Raw genomic sequence first — 20,663 nt, 5'->3', positions numbered from 1 at the left:
ATCGTGACCCCCCATCATGACCCCTTGTGAAAAGCAGAAATAGTCTGCCATTGTCTTCCTCTACAGAGCTGCTCTTGGTGTCTTCCCCTCCAGGCACTCATTCTGTTGCTTATCTTTTGAGATCTGACTTCCGAGGTCTTCGTTTCTGAGAGGAAGATGAAAAGTCTGGCTTGGGAGTCTGGCTGGTAGGTCAAGGGGAACCTGATTCCAGACATATCATATTCCCAGAGAAGCACGCCTGACCTCGACCCGGGCCAGGGATTTTTCAGTCCTGGCCCTGACCTGGTGGAATGAGTTCCTGGAAGACCTGAGGGCTTTCTCAGTTCCACAGGGCCAACTCTTCCGCCAAGTCTTTGGTTGAGGCCACAACTAGGAACGACTGGGGCCCTTCTTCCGACCAACGTGATACCACTCTATGAATCTCCACCCTATGACGATTGACTGTAGAATGGGGAAAGAATGGGGCCTATGCCACCTCTTGTGTTTTAGGATATTAGGAGTTGCGACTCTTTTATTGGGGTCTATGAGGGGTATATTGGTTTTATGGAACCCACTCTACAGAGTGTGGTGGGATATAAATTCATAGAATCATAGAGTTGGAAGGGGCCATACAGGCCATCTAGTCCAACCCCCTGCTCTACACAGGATCAGCCCTAAGCATCCAAGAAAAGTGTGTATCCAACCTTTGCTTGAAGACTGCCAGTGAGGGGGAGCTCACCACCTCCTTAGGCAGCCTATTCCACTGCTGAACTACTCTGACTGTGAAAATGTTTTCCTGATATCTAGCCTATATCGTTGTACTTGAAGTTTAAACCCATTACTGCGTGTCCTCTCCTCTGCAGCCAACAGAAACAGCATCCTGCCCTCCTCCAAGTGACAACCTTTCAAATACTTAAAGAGGGCTATCATGTCCCCTCTCAACCTCCTTTTCTCCAAGCTGAACATTCCCAAGTCCCTCAACCTATCTTCATAGAGCTTGGTCCCTTGGCCCGAGATCATCCTCGTCGCTCTCCTCTGTACCCTTTCAATTTTATCTACGTCCTTCTTGAAGTGAGGCCTCCAGAACTGCACACAGTACTCCAGGTAAAATTGAAATAATAATAACAACAACAACAACAACAACAACAAAAATCCCTTCCTTAGTCATCTTTTCTCTGAACCTGAAAAGCTCCAGAATCTTTAGCCTAACCTCCTAGGAAACGTGATCTATTCCTTTGGTCATATTGGTTGTCCTCCTCTACAATATCTGCTCCCTTGACCTTGGTGATCTCCTGGAATTACAACTGCTATCTGGATTAGAATCACAGAATCCTAGAGTGGGAAGGGGCCATCCAGGCTGTCTAGTCCAACCCTCCGCTCAATGTGGGATCAGCCTAAAGCATACAGGTTGAGTCGCTGTCCAGCCGCTGCTTGAAGACTGCCAGTGAGATTACAGAGATCCATTTCAGTGCGTTACAAAGATCAATTTCCCTGGAGGAAATGGCTGCATTGGAGGGTAGATGGCATGGCACTCCACTGAGGTCCTTCCTGCCCTAAGCCAGCTTGGTGTAGTGGTTAGGGGTGCGGACTTCTAACCTGACGAGCCAGGTTTGATTCCCCACTCCTCCACATGCAGCCAGCTGGGTGACCCTGGGCTTGCTATAGCACTGATAAAGCTGTTCTGACCAAGCAGGAATATCAAGGCTCTCTCAGCCTCACCCACCTCACAGGGTGTCTTTTGTGTGCAGAGGAAAGGGAAGGTGTCTGTAAGCCGCTTTGAGCCTCCTTCGGGTAGAGAAAAGCGGCATATAAGAACCAACTCTTTGTCTTCAAGCCCCAACTTCTTCACGCTCCACCTCCAAAATCTCAATCCAGAGCTGTCAGACCTATCTTAAACAATATTACCATCTTGTGTCTTGGCTCCATGTTTGTCTTCCACAAGGAAGAACATTTGCATGAGCCTACTTTGTCACCACAGTAGCTCCACCAGCTGCAGAAAAAAGCGGGGAGAGCAATCTGTCATTGTAAAGATTCTGGGTGCATGATAAGCATTTCTTACCTTGGAAACTGTAATGCCTCGAATGTTTTCTTTTTGAAGCCATTTCATAAGGGCTTGCCAAGCCACAAGGGTGCTGTCCTTTATTCACCTGATTAACCTGCCAAGTCTCTGATCGGAAAAAAATAATTTAGCAGGGACATCTATGGAGCCAGGGTTCTGCTGGGTTACATCAGGGTTAAATCCAAGGATGTATGTATACGGAGGTAGAAAGGCGAGATGATCTGTGTGTTTGTGTGTGTGTGTGTGTGTGTGTGTGTGTGTGTGTGAGAGAGAGAGAGAGAGAGAGAGAGAGAGAGAGAGAGAGAGAGAGAGAGAGAGAGAGAGAGAGAGAGAGAGAGAGAGAGAGAGAGAGAGAGATCCAGAAAGGGAACTTTGATTCTACAGGGATACCTAGCTGGGTAGCAGGAAGACAGGAACAAGGTGTCAGATACAGAGACACGGAGGGCAATGTCCCCTGGGTGTCCTCGTCACTGTCAGCTGAGGCATCAATTAGAGGCAAAGTGCACATTATCTCAGAGATCTATGATCTACCCACGTTTTATTCAACATTAAAAAAAAACAGCTCTGGGAGGAGTAGGAATTGCCTGTTCATATCAGGGAAAAAATTTCCACTGTCAGAGTCGTTCAGCAGTGGAATAGGCTGCCTAAGGAGGTGCTGAGCTCCCTCTCACTGGCAGTCTTTAAGCAGCGGCTGGACAGATCCTTATCCTGGGTGTAAACTGCACAGAGCTTTTATTCCAACCCCAGATCGATTCAGTCCCTGCCCTCTACACAGAATGCGATTTCCGTTTGGATTTTGGGCAATTTAAATTTTCCTTCTGCAGCAAGAAGGATTGATCCGGAGTGACCCTACCTTTATTGTGCAATATCTCAGAGTGTTGTTAATCCTCAATATCCAGATTGGGAAAGAAAGCTCCGTGGTAGAGAACCTCTGATAGGCTACACCTGGTCATGTGACACGCTTGTCTTAAAGGAGAAGCCCCTAATTTCTCTCAATTTCTGTCGGTCCTGGAATTTCCTCTCTCCTCTGCCTTTTTCGATCCTCTCCCCCTCCCCTCCAAGAAAAGAAAGAGGCTCCCTGCCTTGCTCCTCTCCCCCCCCCCCCTTCAAGAAAAGAAAGAGGCTTGGCTCCCCCCCACCTTCTGAACTACCCTAACCACATGCAGAAGACTTTCCTGTTTCGATGGGGCGGGGGGGGGGGGAGTGAAGAAGACCCAAGTTCAAAGCGATCTGAATTCAACAGGATTGACAATGGAATAAAGAAAGTAAGTGCAGACTCTGCCCTGGATGCTTTACGCTGATCCTGCATTGACCAGGGGGTGGGACTAGATGGCCCGCATGGTCTCTTCCAACTGTCTGATCCTGCGATTCTATCCTTGCACAGTTTCCCTGATAGTTTCCTATTGCAGATCTTCTTGAAGAGAAAAGGTTTGTGTTGAGAGGGCTGAGTAGTAGGGGGGAAGTGGGTTTTTGTGGCTGAAGAATGCTGTAGCAGAAGGGGCTAGGTTTGATAGCTGAGGGTAAGGCTTACCCAAATGATGCCAGTTGACACTGCAATGTCAATTCCAGAGGCATAACCAGAAGTGATGTCATTGCATCATGGGACACTCTAGGATTCTCTCGAGGCCTAACGTTAAAATCCAAAGAGTTTGGGTTGAATTCTAAAGCATCTTACAACACACTGGCATAACTTCAGTAATATGGGGGTGGGGGCATTTGTTCCATCAAACAGACAAGATTCTGCTTCCCACCCAGCCCAGCTCCCCTCCTCTCTCTCTCACCTGCCATTCCCCATCCCCGCCCTCTAGAGGTACGTATGTGACCCTTCTACGAACCTGACATGGCATTCTGCAATCAATAAGCATTCCGCAGCCAACTGTTGCCACAATGCACAAGGAAAGGCCTTTTTGGTGGCGGCTCCATAACTAGAGCCTCTTGTGGTGCAGAGTGGTAAGGCAGCAGACATACAGTCTGAAAGCTTTGCCCATGAGGCTGGGGGTTCAATCCCAGCAGCCAGTTCATGGTTGACTCAGCCTTCCATCCTTCCGAGGTCGGTAAAATGAGTACCCAGCTTGCTGGGGGGTAAACGGTAATGACTAGGGAAGGGAATGGCAAACCACCCCATATTGAGTCTGCCATGAAAACGCTAGAGGGCGTCACTCCAAGGGTCAGACATGACCCGGTGCTTGCACAGGGGATACCTTTACCTTTACCATAAGGATAAGATAAGATGGCGGCGCGGTCAGTTGTGGAGTTTAATGCTCCACCCAACGCCTAAGGAAAATGGGTTTTAATGAGGCTTCAAGCATCCTTTTTTATCTGTATTTGGGGAGGATTTTAGAAAGAACCACCTGGTCCCCCTCACCCGACGGAACTGACTCGAAAAAGAACTGGAAAAAGAACTGGACAGAGCTGAGAACAGTGAGTGCGGTGAGAGCGACGAGGGAGGGGGATGGGCAGAACAGAAAGAACAGAGAGAACGCAGAGCTAGTAAAGGGAGTGACGACCCTGCGGCTTGATAAAGACACCCGGCTGGATTTATTGCAGCTGTGGAATGCAACTCAAGTCAGGGGTGTAGTGGAAACGCTACCGTTCACCCCCCCTCGCCCTCCCCCCCTCCTCACCTGCTCCTTATTCCTCACGTCTGCAAGCTCACCCTCCTCCCTCTGGGGAGCTGCCTTTAGGCTTGTTCCCCGATTAAGTCCACAGAGGGAGACAAAAGAAGAAGTCCCTACCAGCGTGGGAATCGTGGGTGAGGCCGCAGCAACTGAAACGCGCTCCTGCACGGCAAGGGACTGGAGAGAGACCGCGGAGCAGCGTCCAGGGTTTGGGCAGCCATTTGCTTGGCAAGTGCGTGGAACCAGCACCCCAAACTTAAGAAATCGAGCTGCGGAGGAAGATCTCCCTGCGTATTCCCTGCTGGCCCTGCCGCTGGGTGGGGCGTTCAAGGGCCTTTGGTCTATTGTGAGCTGCTGGCCTGGGAGGCCTTCGGAGCTGTGCTACCACTTTAAGCTACGAACCGGCATTACGAAGATCTACCATCCTGCGCTCTCTAGTGGCTTGACCTGGCAGGGTCGTGAAGATCATCCAGGAAACGCAGCCCTGGACCTCCAGGCGACCGACTAAAGTGGAAATTGGACTCAGCACCTGCACGAATCAGCTCATTAGGGGGTTGAGGGGGAGGGGCAAGATAAGGATAAGAATACGGGCATACTCAAGGCCATCTACGGGGAATTAGATAAGTTAAGGTGCCCTAGCAGGGATCTATTGGAACCAGTGGGGGGCAAGGTCGTGAGAACCCCCTCGAGGCGGGATCTGACTAGGCCCTAGCCTGCTGGTGAAATAGGACTGCTGGCTTGCAGAGATAAGGTTAGGGAGGGAGGTTAGGGTGGGTTTAGTGGGTGGAATTGGGTTGGGGGGGCTAGGGTGGGATATTCAGTGCAACCTAGGAGTATTAGTGCTAGGGTTCTAGGGCAGCTAGTTAGCTGAGGGTTTGTTCCCCTGGGAGTATGATTGGAGGGGTACCACCACGAGGGGGGGCCCAAGTTGGGGCCGGGATCTCGTCCATAATGGGTCAAGGGCGATATGGCTGGGGGAGGAGGTTAGACAAGAGAAGGTCAGAGAGCACTTGTGTTAGTCCTTGGGCCAAGCCGTGGTTACACGGCAGACGCCCGAGGCGTGCTCGCTGCCCTTCTAACCTCCGTCCCATCCCCAGATATACGGGGGAGGAGGCAAGGGTGGACCCGGTCTTGGTCCTGTGCAATGCAAGGTCAATCAACAACAAGGCCTCAACTCTGCAACAATTTTTCGCGGAGTCTGGGGCCGACCTTGCGTGTGTGACTGAGACCTGGGCGAGGGGTGGTGAAACAGTCGCCTTAAAGGAACTTGCCCCCCCAGGGTTTGCGGTCCTGCACCAATCCCGGGTCCATAGAAGGGGAGGGGGGGTGGCAATCTTGGTCCGGGAGGATTTCTCCTACAGGGCTCTCCCGGCCCCAGACATCAGGGGAGTGGAGTGCGTCGGTATTGGGTTGGACTCAGTCGAGAGTTTGGCCATCTGGTTGGTATACCGTCCGCCCAACGCCCAACCAGATGTCCTGCCGAGCCTGCTGGAGGCGGTGGCCGCCTGGGCCTTGCAGTACCCCAGGCTTATAATCTTGGGGGACTTCAATGTCCATGCGGACGCGCTGCCCCCAGGACTTGGCTCGGACCTAGTGTCGGCCATGGCGACGCTGGGGCTCTCGCAATTTGTTGCTGGGCCCACCCATCAGGCCGGCCACACCCTCGACCTGATCTTTGGGGCAGGGATAGAGGTGGTTCTGGATACAGCTTTGGCCGTACCATGGTCAGACCATTATGCCCTGCGGGCTCGGATCAAGACCCCACCCCCTCCCCAGTTGGGCGGCGGGCGCATTTTTGCCCGCCCAAGGAGACTCATGGATCCAATTGGTTTCCAGAATGCTCTGCGGGACCCGAAACCTCCCGGCATCTCGTTAGCGGCCATGGTGGAGGACTGGCAGTCCCGCCTGTCGGCTGCCATAGACGAGATTGCTCCTAGACGTCTTCTCTGCCCTCGACTCAAACGGGCACCCTGGTATACTGGGGAGCTCCGGGAGAAGAAGAGGGAATTGAGACGACTAGAGCGAGTGTGGCGGAAGGCCCGTGACGAGGCTACAAGAACATCTCATCGCACGTTTATGAGGGCGTATGAGATGGCAGTGAAAGCGGCTAAACGTGAATTCTTTGCCGCGGAAATTGCATCCGCTAGCTCTCGCCCAGCTCAACTATTTAGGGTTATTAGATCTCTTACCGCCCTGGAAGATGGGCGCCAAAATAGTAGGAATTTGACCATCAGCTGTGAGGCATTTGCGAGCCATTTCGCGGATAAAGTCTTGTCGCTCCGCCACTCCCTTCCAGCTACAGTTAATACAGTTAATGAACTAGAGGCCCGTTGGCCGCCTTTGGAGGTAACGTTTGATGGCTTCAGGCGGCTCTCTTTATCCGAAGTGGACGGGTTGCTGGGGAGGATGAGGGCAACCACCTGCCCCCTTGATCCCTGTCCGTCTTGGCTCCTTAAGGGGAGGGATGGACGGATAGGTGAGCAGCTCAGGGATATTGTTAACTGCTCTCTCCAGTTGGGGGAGTTTCCTGAGGTGCTGAAGGAGGCGATGGTGTGCCCTCTCCTCAAGAAGCCATCCCTGGACCCACATGACCCTGCAAGCTACCGCCCAGTAGCGCATCTAGCGTTCCTGGGTAAGGTGGTGGAAAGGGCTGCGGCGGACCAGCTCCTAGCGTTCCTGGAAGATACTTCGGCACTCGATCCATACCAGTCTGGCTTCCGCCCTGGTCATGGGGTGGAGACTGTGTTGGTCTCCTTGTTGGATGACCTTCGTCGGCAGCTTGACCGAGGTGGCTCTGCTGTGCTAGTTCTTTTAGATCTGTCGGCCGCGTTTGACGTGGTCGATCACGAGCTGCTAGCGAGCCGCCTTGCCGGTACGGGGATAAGGGGTACAGCGTTACGCTGGATACGCTCCTTCCTCCAAAACCGGACACAGAGGGTAGCCGTGGGAGAGGAAGTATCGGGCCCTTACCGGCTCCCTTGTGGGGTCCCACAGGGCTCGGTGCTCTCTCCTACATTATTTAACATCTTTATGCACCCTCTGGCTCAACTGGTACGGAGCTATGGGCTGGGTTGCCACCAGTACGCTGATGACACCCAGCTCTTTCTCCTCATGGATGGCCACCCGGACTCCCCCCCAGATCCATTTGCCAGATGTTTGGAAGCCGTAGCTGGATGGCTCGAGCAGAGTCGCCTGAAACTCAACCCCTCCAAGACGGAGGTTCTGTGGTTGGGCCGTAGGGGGGCAGATCAGGAAGCGCGCTTACCCTTTCTGGCCGGGACGCAACTTAATATCGCATCTCAGGCCAGGAATTTAGGGGTGACCATCGATGCCTCACTAACACTCGAGGCACAGGTTAAACAGGTAGCTAGCCGGGCATTTTTCCATCTTCGCCAGGCTCGGCTACTAGCGCCCTATCTGTCCTCTGAACACCTGGCCACAGTGATCCATGCGACGGTCACCTCTAGACTAGATTTCTGTAACTCGCTCTACACCGGCCTGCCTCTGGGCTTGATCCGGAAACTGCAACTCGTCCAAAATGCGGCTGCTAGAGTCCTCACAGCTACACCATGGAGGGCTCACATCCAGCCAGTTCTGAGGCAGCTGCATTGGTTACCGGTCGCCTTCCGGATCAGGTTCAAGGTTTTGGTTTTGACCTTCAAGGCCATCCGTGGTCTAGGCCCAGCATATATGAGGGACCGCCTTTTGCCCTATATCCCCCGCAGGGCTTTACGCTCTGCGGGGGCTAACCTACTGGTCGTTCCCGGCCCCAAGGAAGCCCGCCTGGCCTCGACTAGGGCCAGGGCCTTTTCGGTCCTGGCCCCAACCTGGTGGAATGAGCTCCCGGAAGAGCTGAGGGCCCTGCGAGAATTACCAGCATTCCGCAGGGCCTGTAAGACGGAGCTCTTCCGCCAGGCTTATAACTGAGGCCGGGCGGAAAGAAGATCAGCCCCCCCCTCACAAACTGGTGGTAGAGAGCGTCACCCCCCACCGTAGATGAGGATGCGGAGAGCAAATGAGTAGGCTACGCCATCGCTGTTACAATTATTGTAAATCATTGGGGTTTTTTTGTCATTTTATGGTTTTAGGGGACGGGTTTATGTAAGCCGCCTCGAGCCTTCGGGGGGAGGCGGGGTATAAATATAAATATAATAATAATAATAATAATAATAATAATAATAATAATAATAATAATAATAATAATAATAATAATAATAATAATAAAAACTACAGAATTAATTCCCCAGGGAGGAAATCTGGCCCCTTCATTTTTGATAATTAGAATGGGAACTGAAGAGAGTTTTATTTAGGACTGAATTTGAGCGAAGCAATTCCTAAATGGTGATTTGAAATGTTCAGCTTTCTGCATTTTTATGTATTCTGTTCTATGTACCTTATTTATATATGTGAGCTGCCTTGAGCTCTGCAAAGAAGAAAGGCAGCTAAAAATGTTTTTAAAAGCAGCTTCTCTGTTTGCGTGGAGGGGGTTTTCTTTTGTGCTTTTTTTTTAATGCAAAGTAATGTTCCAAGCTGGAATCCACCAGCTGCAGCAGTCTGGAAATTATATTCTGCAGTGATAAAAGTGGCAGGCAATAGTTCCTTTAAGACAGAGTCTCTTTAAGATGGTGCTTGTTCATGGAAACATGAAGACATACATCCTCTACATTGTTTGATAGAAAGAGCATTATTTCATCAGAACTTCAGTTGAATCAAATGTGCTGTTTCCTCTGTGACTGCATTAACTGCGCTTGCATAAGGACATAAGAAGAGCCCTGCTGGATAAGACCAATAGTCCATCTAGTCCAGCATCCTGTCTCTCACAGGGGCCAACCAGTTCCTCTGGAGGGCCAACAACAGGGCAGAGAGGCTGTGGCCTTCATAAGAACATAAGAAGAGCCATGCTGGATCAGACCAGTGGTCCCTCTAGTCCAGCATCCTGTCTCTCACAGGGGCCAACCAGTTCCTCTGGAGGGCCAACAACAGGGCGTAGAGATAGGACTGGTTTATCCATGTGCTACGGGCCCTGTGCTTTTAGGGGCGCCACACTGTGCCTTCCTCTCCATGGATCAGGGCTGCAGCCTCCCCTCCCTTTCCCTCTTTAAGGACACTTAGGGTGACACCCCTTTCCACTGTGGGGGTCCCCTCTGCCCCCAGCCTGACTGCTCCCAGCACAACTCTATTCTGCTAAGACCCTGCCGTTCCTTAAACTGGCACTGGTGCTATGGGCCCTGCGCATCCTTCAGCCACTCCTGCATAGAGGCCAATTTAACTGCAGCCTCTCTTATCTGGCCATTTGCCAACCTGGTCTGTGGTCCATTTCATCTAGCTGTCCCAAGGGTGATGTATCTAGAGCAGCATTTCTCGACTCTGTTACTTTTCAGAAACCCCTGAAGCATTCTTCAGGCTTCAAGAAACTTCGGAAGTGGTGCAATCGTGCAGAATATGGTGGGGAAGCAGAGTTGTGTCCCCGCCCACCTGGGGCTCCTCCCCACCCCACCCCACCCCACCCCACCCCACCCCACCCCACCCACTCACCCCCTCCAGGGCTATCATTGGCCATTTTGGGGAGGTCTATAAGTACAAGAATCGATAAGTAAGAAACCCCAGGGTTTCACAGAACCCTGGTTGAGAAAACCTGATATATGTTATATCAGGTTTTCTCAACCAGGGTTCTGTGAAACCCTGGGGTTTCTTACTTATCGATTCTTGTACTTATAGACCGCCACCCCCAAACTCAGCTGTCTCATGGCGGTTTACAATAAAAATGGCCCTAGAGGGGTTGACGGCCCTGGAGGGTTTTCCCGAATGGGTGGGAGTTAATTTATTTTTAATATATTTTTAAAATGTGTTAAACATTTATTGGGAGATATGACCATATATGGTCACATTGACTCCCCTCCCAAAATGGCCAATGGTGGGTCTGGAGGGGGTTGGAAGGGGAGGGGCCCCAGGTAGGCATGTCCACAGCTCTGCTTCCCAACCCTATTCTGTACTTCTGGGGTTTCTCGAAGACTGAAGCATGTTTCAGGGGTTTGCCATGGTAAAAAGTCGAGAAAGTCTGCCATATATGGTCATCTCACCCAATAAATATTTGACGATCTAAAAAAATATATTAAAAATGAACTCCCACCCATTCAGGAAACCGTCCCCAAAACTCAGGGTTTCACAAAACCCTGGTTGAGGAAGCCTAGATGAGAGGCTTTTTATTATTGATTTATTTGATTTATTTCCCGCCACTCTCTGCTAACCGGCTCGTGGTGGGTTACTTAGTACGGATCTTCAACCACGCGGATCCCTCTCTAAGCCGCTTCCCTTTGTGGGACTTTTGAAGCAGAATGATCGGCACCTCTCTATCAGCAGTGGAATAGGCTGCCTAAGGAGGTGGTGAGCTCCCCCTGACTGGCAGTCTTCAAGCAAAGGTTGGATACACACTTTTCTTGGATGCTTTAGGATGCTTTGGGCTGATCCTGCATTGAGCAGGGGGTTGGACTAGATGGCCTGTATGGCCCCTTCCAACTCTATGGTTCTATGATTCTGATTCTATGATTCTATCCTGGCTTACATAAGAAGCTGCTTGGGTGTTCACGTGCTTTCGGCCTTCCTGGACCAGAGGAAGACTCAAGAGAGAGTCTGAGATAACACCTACAATGACAATTACCCAGGAATGCATTGTGGCGCCGTATTGCTTAATTTAGCTGGTGATGTCAGGGGTTGACCCAAAGGAGGAAGTGGATGGGGGGGGGGACGGCCTTGTCCTTGGCTTGCGACACTTCAGGAAAAGTCTGCACAAAGGTCAGAGGACTCAAGGGCAGGACTCATTCATATTACTTCATGGAATCTTTTGGCTTTTTCATACACTGCTGGAAAAAAATGCATTTCAGACTGGAAACAATCTAGCTTTAAAAAAAAAAAACTCCCGGGTCTGTAAGAAGAAGAAGAGACGATTATTTGTAACCTGCTTTTTACTAGTCGGAGTCTCCAAGTGGCTTTTCATCGCCTACCCCTCCTCTCCCCACAACAGACACCCTCTGAGGTAGGTGGGGCTGAGAGAGCTCTGAGAGAACTGTGACAAGCCCAGGGTCACCCAGCTGGCTGCATGTGGAGGAAGAGTGGAGAATCAAACCTGGTCCTCCAGATTAGAGGCTGCGGCTCTGAGCCTTCGGGGAGGGCGGTATATAAATCTAAATAAATAAATAAATAAATAAATAACCATTACACCAAGAGAGTTTCCAGAGAAAATATTTTATTTTATTTTTGTTTATTTATTTGGGTTTTTATACAGCCCATTCTTTACAGCTCTGGGCTGTTTACATGGAACATCGCATAACTTTACATGAAACATTATAACAATCTATAACATTATACAAATTTCAATAGAACATCACAACAATCTATTCACAACACAACTTGAATAACAATGCGAGTGTTATTGGGATGTGAGTGTCCTGCATAGTGCAGGGGGTTGGACTAGATGACCCATGAGGTCCCTTCCAACTCTATTATTCTATGATTCTATGAACAACAACACCGTGGAGATCAAATTGTTCAGTCATGGGAGGGCGTCTGAGGGGGGGACCAGCAGATGTCAGTCGGCCTCAAGCAAATGCCTGGTGGAGGACATGGGAGATCTTTGCCTCAGTTTGAAGAGGGGCAGAGTAGAGCTTCTCCTTTGCCCACACAAGATCCTAGGTTCAATACCCAGCTTCTTCTACGAAAAGGATTGGGAAATAGATGATGTGAAAGATTTTTACTCGAGGTCCTAGAGAGCTGCTACCAGTCAGAGTAGACACAACTGACTCAGCAGGCAGCACCTACATGTGTCATAGGTGGGGTTGTGCTGAATCATGATTTGCCCTCAGCTGTAGCTCCATGACAGAGATGTAACTCAAGTTCATGGGAAAGGACTACGGCCTAGTGGTAGAACATCTGACCTGCACTAATAAGGCCTAGAGTTCAATTCTGGGCATCTCCAGATTTTTTTTAAAAAATCAGGTCATAGATGAACTAAACAACAAGCCTGAGATTTATTTATTTACATTTATAGACCACTTTCTCTGCCGAAGCAGGCTCAGGGCAGTGAAGAACAGATGTTCAATGTTACAATTAAAATCCCTACTGGGGAGTTTATTCATACCATACTGAGGAGTTTATTCATTTAATATTTATTAATTAGTTTTCTATCCCGCCGCTCCTGGCACAGCTGGCTCGCAGCAGCTCACAAACATAAAACCAGTACAGTCCCAATCAAACAATTCCAATAAAACATCTATTTACATTAAACAATAACGGCATTGGTTGCTCAAGGGAGACAAGACCAGCCTAGTCAGACAAATAGTCCGACTCAGCTTCATGTAGAAGGATACAGCCTTTAAGATTGCGGTTCCCTCTGCAGTGGAAAACACTAGAGATCCAGCATGGTGTCATGGTTAAGAGTGGCGGCCTCTAATTTGGAGAACCAGGTTTGATTCCCCACTTCCACATGAAGCCAGCTGGGTGACCTTGGGCTAGTCACAGTTCTCTCAGAGCTCTCCCAGCCTCATTTGGCTTACAGTTCTCTCAGAGCTCTCCCAGACGCACTTGACTCACAATTCTCTCAGAGCTCTCCAAGCCTCACTTGACTCAGTTCTCCCAGAGCTCTCCAATACTCACTTGACTCACAGTTCTCTCAGGGCTCTCCCAGCATCACTTGAGTCACGGAGTGCCTGTTATGGGGAGAGGAACCACTTTAAGACTCTTTCAGGTAGTCCTGGCCTGTGGTCCATTTCATCTAGCTATTCCAGGGGTGAGGTAAAGAACTCTTGCATGTTTTAGAGCGGTCATTCTCAGATTCTTTACCACTTAGAAACTCCTGAAAGATTCTTCAGGCTTCGAGAAACCCCACCATCAGGCAGAATATGGTTGGGGAGCAGAACTGTGGACACGCCCACCCGATGCTCCTCCCTTTCCCAACCCCCTCCAGGCCCATCCGTGGCCATTTGGGGAGGGGGGACATGGTTCGACATGATCACATATGCTCATATCACCTGATGAATGTTTAACAAGGTTTTTAAAAGTATTTTAAAAGTTAACTACTATCCATTCAGGAAGCTTCCCGGGTCATCAAGAAGCACCAGGGTTTCATGAAGCCTGGTGTAGACACATATATCTGCAGATCTGCATAAGGCAGGCTTTTGCTAGGTGCAGCCAGATGATGATGATGATGATGATGAAGAAGAAGAAGAAGAAGAAGAAGAAGAAGAAGAAGAAGAAGAAGAAGAAGAAGAAGAAGAAGAAGAAGAAGAAGAAGAAGAAGAAAAAGAAAAAGAAAAAGAAAAAGAAAAAGAAAAAGAAAAAGAAAAAGAAGAAGAAGAAGAAGAAGAAGAAGAAGAAGAAGAAGAAGAAGAAGAAGAAGAAGAAGAAGAAGAAGAAGAAGAAGAAGAAGAAGAAGAAGAAGAAGAAGAAGAAGAAGAAGAAGAAGAAGAAGAAGAAGAAGAAGAAGAAGAAGAAGAAGAAGAAGAAGAAGAGTTGGTTCTTATATGCTGCTTTTCTCTACCCGAAGGAGTCTCAAGGTGGCTTCCAATCCTTTTCCCTTTTCTCTCCCCACAACAGACACCCTGTGCGGGAGATAAAGCTGATATCACTGCTCGTCAGAACAGCTTTATCAGTGCTGTGGCGAGCCCAAGGCCACCCAGCTGGCTGCATGTGGGGGAGTGCAGAATCAAACCAGACTTGCCAGATTAGAAATCCGTGCTCCTAACCACTATACCAAGCTGGCTCCCAGGTGTCGTTGAATTCAAGTTCATCTTTGAGATTGTAGGGAGTGGGTGCCTGGCTCCTGAAGCAAGCATCCTTAGCCCCACATCCGCAAAAGCAACCCAAGCAAAATTGCAATCCTTGCCAGCATGTTGGGGCTACATGCCAACTCATAATGGGAGAGAATAATAAATTAGGATGGGTCAGCTGTGGATACCAATCCCATCCCCCAATAACTGTTCAAGCCAAAGAGAAAGAAAGAGAGAGATCCCCCCACGGCCATCTGTGGATAATGCCCCAGAATAAATTACAGGCTGGGCAGAGAAGGACGGCCCTTCCTTACTCCCATCCCACCCCCCTCCTTCATCTTGCTGATTTACCATTTTGCAGATTAAAGAGCATTGCATCCTCTGGCTTTGCATACCAGGCAGAGCCAAGCTCTAGCATCTCCAGGCCTCCTGTTCTTGGCCGGATCCAAGTTCTCATTATGGCAAAAAAATCTACCCTTTGTCTTCTCATCTGATCCTGGCTGATGGTGGGAGGAAGAGAAGGAGAAGGAGGAGGAGCAGACAAAGGTGATGTATTCATCACCCCTCTGTAATTAATTCTCTTTCATCAACTCAGGACCATTTAGCTCACAGTCAGAGGGGGGAGAATCACGTGCCAGGGATTGATTCCTTCTGCCATTTGGTTATTAAAGCCAGACCCAAACTCCAAAAGGGATTTGTTCTCAGTGTTATTGAATGTGGCTGGGCTTCCAGGATGGGGGTACCATTTCTTTGGGGGGGGGGGCAGCTGGGAGACACACTGGGAGTTTAGGCCGAGTGGCCTAAAACTGCTCTGGTGCCACAGTCTTTGCCAAAGAATTGGCTGTGATTTTGTGTAACAGATGCTCCCTTCCCCCTCTTAATAGGCTTTCCGGCCACCTGCTGCCCGACACCTCCTTCGGTGCCACAATCTCCATTCTGTTGAATCAGGGGCCCGAAAGTATGAGCTCATGCTGTCCAAATGTGGATCTCAGGCCTGATCAATCAAATCTATTGCATTCTGCTCTCGAGGGGCCGTATCGATAGGGCTTCGAAAGGGGTTGTGTGACAGGAATATCGAATCTAGCTCGGCTCAAGGTCTCATCCTGTGGGGGGAAAAGAAGAGGGCGAAAGAGCCGCTTAACGCAAAGCCGCTCAAGGCCCTAAACACGGCTGCTGAACTTCTTGACCTTCTTTGCGTTACACGTATCTGTGGCAAATTAGCCATGCGTTATTCAAAATGGTGCTCATTCCTTCTTCCTGATTATACATATAGCCTTCCTCTCCCCACAACAGACACCCTGTGAGGTGGGCGAGGCTGAGAGAGCCCTGATATTACTGAAGAAGAGGAAGAGTTGGTTCTTATATGCCGCTTTTCTCTAGCCTAAGGAGTCTCAAAGCGGCTTATATTCGCCTTCCCTTTCCTCTCCCCACAACAGACACCCTGTGAGGTGGGCGAGGCTGAGAGAGCCCTGATATTCCTGAAGAAGAAGAGTTGGTTCTTATATGCCGCTTTTCTCTAGCCTAAGGAGTCTCAAAGCGGCTTATATTCGCCTTCCCTTTCCTCTCCCCACAACAGTCACCCTGTGAGGTGGGTGAGGCTGAGAGAGCCCTGATATTACAGCTCGGTCAGAACAGCTTTATCAGCTCCTCGGCAAGCCCAAGGTCACCCAGCTGGCTGCATGTGGGAGAGCGGGGTATCAAACCCGGCTCGCCAGATTAGAAACTGCTGCTATTAACCTCTACACTACACTATATATATAATTTAATATATATAAAAATTTATTGGGTGATACTATCATTTATTTATTTATTTATTTATAATTCAATTTATATCCCCGCCCCTCCTGACACAGTCACCTGTTGTCCTGCACCCCCCCTCAAAATGGCCAATGATGGGCCTGGAGTGGGGGGGGGGAAGGGGCCCTGACCAAACAAATCTTTGCTAGCCTGGTAATGTCCTGTGGGAGTGTCTGAGTGATGTCACTTCTGGCAACCTGTGACCAGAAGTGGGGCGTGGCAGGAAGTTGTGTCCTGCTGACATCACTTCCATGTTTTCTCAAAACCTGAAGAATGTTTCAGGGGTTTCTCAATGGTCAATAGGTTGAGAAAGGCTGAGTTAGAGTGTCAGACTAGGATCTGGGAGACCCAAGCTTGAATAACAGCTCTGCCATGGAAACTTTCTGGGCCTACCTCAGAGGGCTGTTGTGAGGATAAAATGGAGGAGAGCCCAATGTAAATTACCCAGGGTTGAGAGAAAGATGGGATGTAAACAACATCAGTAATTAAATAAACAAGGAAGAGTTGACATATTGCCTTCCTCTGGGCACTGGGGAAGTGCTGGGGGAGTAACTCTGAATTTCCTGCTTTGTGCAAGGGGGTGGACTAGATGACCCTTGGGCATCCCTTCCAGCTCTATGTTCCTAGTCAGAGATCACCGCCCCTGTTGGTTGTACATTTCTCTCCAGTGTTTGGAACGTCGTCGCGTCCCTCTAATGACAGCTGCAGATAGACAGCTGCCGTTTCAAACCTGGACGTTGCACGGCGTGATTCGTGTAGCAGTTCGATGAAGCCGAAACGCCCTTGGGGGTGGATTAGCAGCAGCATCGCTTGATTGAGGACTCCGCCTGCCGCCGCCGTGTTTGAAGATTGCAAAATGCTCAGTTCATCACTACATTTTATCATCATATTTAAATAGGGCCGGTGCAGAGGCCACCCTTGATACATCCTGTTGCTCAGGAAGATGAGATGAGTCATCTCCCCCCCCCGACACATACACGTTTTGTCTAAAAACCACCCCACCATTGTGTGTTGCATATGCATAAATTCAGCATGGAAAAAACATGCTTCATGCCCCCCAATAGGAAGCTGTCCATCGTGGCATTTGTATTGTTTCATTCAAAAAGGGCTGCTTGTCAATTACAGAGTCTATGCTTGCCTTGTCAATGCCTGGAGGTTAATAAAAAGCAAACAGCATATGCTCTGTCGGTGGAATGATATCATTGTCATCGCAAGCGCTGAGCCAGAGCGCCACAATAGCGATCCCAGCTGCTCCAAAAGCAACGCGTTAAAATATCTTTTCCTTTTCCCACCCCAAAGTGAGAGTCCAGGATAGAACCCAGCTGGGCCTATTCTGCACACAATAGATAATGCACTTTCAATGCACTTTAGAAGTAGATTTTCCTGTTCCGCACAGGAGAATACAGCTGCTAAAGCACATTGAAAGTGCATTATCCTATGTGTGCGGAATGGTCCCAGGATAGAACCCTGGAAAGCTTTCTTGAAGTGCTCTTAGCAGGTTAACGCTATGGCAGTGCAAGCCTTGTTATGTAGACATGGGGTGGTTGCAGCCGGGGTGGGGAGGCAAAAGGACCAAGAAAGAAATCTTGGAGTGAAACGCACCCTCCAAGTGTGAGCGCCAGGTACTGTGGCAAAGATTTAAAAAAATGCAGGACTGGGAAGCATGGACAAAGGAGCGGAATATAACGCAACATGCACATCACTGTTCTTGTGTAAACTGATTACAACATGGCCTATTGACGTGCAGGGTGAGCTGAACCCGGGTGTGGCCCTGAAAGATCAGGCTGAGAGCACAGATAGTCACCCCCACGGACCTGGGAGGGTTACAGGGAATTGTGCCAGTTAATGAATCTAATTTTTAATTTGTTTGTTACCTATTTTAAATTTAAATTAAACGTAAATACAATTTTTTATTTGCTCACGTATTTTATCTATAATGTTGTACACTACACTGAACTGGATTACCAGGAGGGTGATCTAAAAATCAATCAATCACTCAATCAGTCATTCAACCAACCAATCAAATAAATGGATAAAAAAGAAAGAAAGAAAGAAAGAAAGAAAGAAAGAAAGAAAGAAAGAAAGAAAGAAAGAAAGAAAGAAAGAAAGAAAGAAAGAAAGAAAGAAAGAAAGAAAGAAAGAAAGAAAGAAAGAAAGAAAGAAAGAAAGAAAGAGCGTCTTTTTCAGGGCGAATGCTGCTAAAGTAAGGATGCAGTGCCAAAGCCAGAAAGGGGATCAGCAGGACCCTGGACAGCTCCAAGGTAGCAGATGAGTTGTTCTGATAGCAAGGCAACGCAATAAAATGGAGGGTCAGAGTGAGAAATACTGGATTAAGAGCTCCAGCAGGTTTCTATTTAACACTAGTTAGCAGCCCGTCATGGATCCTCAGAAGATTAGGAAAGGGTCATCTTTTCCTCTCTTCATGGGTTTAAATTGCCCCCTCCCCTAACTCTGCAATTTGCTCCATGCACGGTACATATCTTTCCCCTTCCCTAGGGAATTAATTGCAATTTCAGGGAGCAATTAAAGAGTTAAACACCTTCTACCCAGCAACCCTTCCCTCCACTTCAAAGCAACCATACGTGGGATGCTAATTAGCTTTATAAAACAGCAACAGTAAGAGCTCCCGATGACAGCTTTCTAGTACCATGTCTGCTTTGACCTTCAGATTCACTGGATCATGTTTTGTAGTAGTATCAACTCATCGGCTACTTTGGAGCTGCCTCTGGCTCTGGTGTCTAGTTCGGCCCTGATTGGTAATCATTCCAGGGCAAAGGGATCGTTTGTTTTGCTCAATACATAGTTAACTTCCACGGTTCACTGCTGCTATGTGTCCTAACACAATAGTCTTTAAAGAGACAAGAACCACAACTGGGTGAAATCTTAGTCCAGGCAGAGAAACAGCTGACACAACCGGATCTGTCTTGAAGCCAGAAGCATCATGCTTCAACGGCAGTGCAAATAAAAGAAGAAGAAAGCTGCAACAAGTCAAATGAAGAAAAAGAAGAAGAGTCAGTTCTTATGTGCCGCTTTTCTCTACCCAAAGGAATCTCAAAGTGACTTACATTTGCCTTCCCATTCCTTTCCCCACCTACCGCAGTGAGATAGGTGAGGCTGAGAGAACCCTGATATTCTTGCCCATGGTGAGCCCAAGGTCAGGCAGCTGGCTGCATGTGGGGGAGTGTGGAATCAAACCTGGCATGCCAGATTAGAAGTCTGCACTCCTAACCACTACAACCAAGCTTAGTTATATGTAATCATATTGAAGAAGAAGAGTTGGTTCTTATATGCTGCTTTTCTCTACCAGGAGTCTCAAAGCGGCTTACCTGTGAGGTAGGTGAGGCTGAGAGAGCCCTGATATTACTGCTCAGTCAGAACAGCTTGCCCAATTACAATTGTTTTTAGATGAGACAAATGTCACAGTCTAAAATCACCGGCCTTCAGGTTCTAAAGCAGAATGTTACTTTGCCTTCTGCAAATATTAAACGGAGCAACCTGTCCAGACATGTGACAATCCATATCTATAGGAGTGGGTGCCAAATAATGTTGTCATTTGATGCTTTCAGTTGTCCGGCTCCCAGTCTCAAAATCCATGCTGCTTCTTAATAAAATTCTACCATTGTGTCCATCTGATTTAAATAGTACCTGGACCCTAAAGCGTGTTGACTTGTGATTTTATAAAATCCATATGTGAAAAACTGTACAGTGGCAAGACAACCAGGCCTTTAAAACAGGTCCCTGGACTCTAGCCTCTTTGCTCTCAGACGTGACTCAGTGCCTGGAGCCAGCAGCAGGTAAGAGGAGAGGGCCCTGGGCAAAGACCTGCTAATGAGGGCCTCCCAGCCTGCTGACTACCTGCTAAGGAGCTATGTCCCAGCCCTGCTAACGAGCTGCCCAGTCCCCGCCCCACTTGATCCAGCTGCCTGCTGCGGCCCAAAGCCACCTTAAGCTGCCTGGCCAGGGGAGGGGACTCTTTCAAGGTCCGTTCTTAGGAACGGGCTTTGAAGCTAGCAGATAGATAGATAGATAGATAGATAGATAGATAGATAGATAGATAGATAGATAGATAGATAGATAGATAGATAGATAGATAGATAGATAGATAGATAGATAGATAGATAGATAGATGAGAGAGAGAGAGAGAGAGAGAGAGAGAGAGAGAGAATCTGTTAAATTTTTATTGAGTGAAATAACCATATATGGTCATGTTGACCCCACCCCTTCCAAAATGGCCAATGATGGTCCTGGAGGGGCTGGGAAGGGGAGGGGCCCTGGGTAGGTATATCCACAGCTCTGCTTGTCAGCCATGTTCTGCACAATTGTGCCACTTCTGGGGTTTTTCAAAGCCTGTCAAAAAGTTGAGAAAGACTGATCTAGATTATCCCTTTCTCCTCCCCATAAAATTCTTTGCATAGTTTCCCCCGTCTCCTTCTAATCGAAGTCTGACAA

The sequence above is a fragment of the Paroedura picta genome, chromosome 7 (assembly GCF_049243985.1).
Source record: "Paroedura picta isolate Pp20150507F chromosome 7, Ppicta_v3.0, whole genome shotgun sequence".
Lineage (NCBI taxonomy): Eukaryota > Metazoa > Chordata > Lepidosauria > Squamata > Gekkonidae > Paroedura > Paroedura picta.
This window is presented reverse-complemented; position numbering follows the sequence as displayed.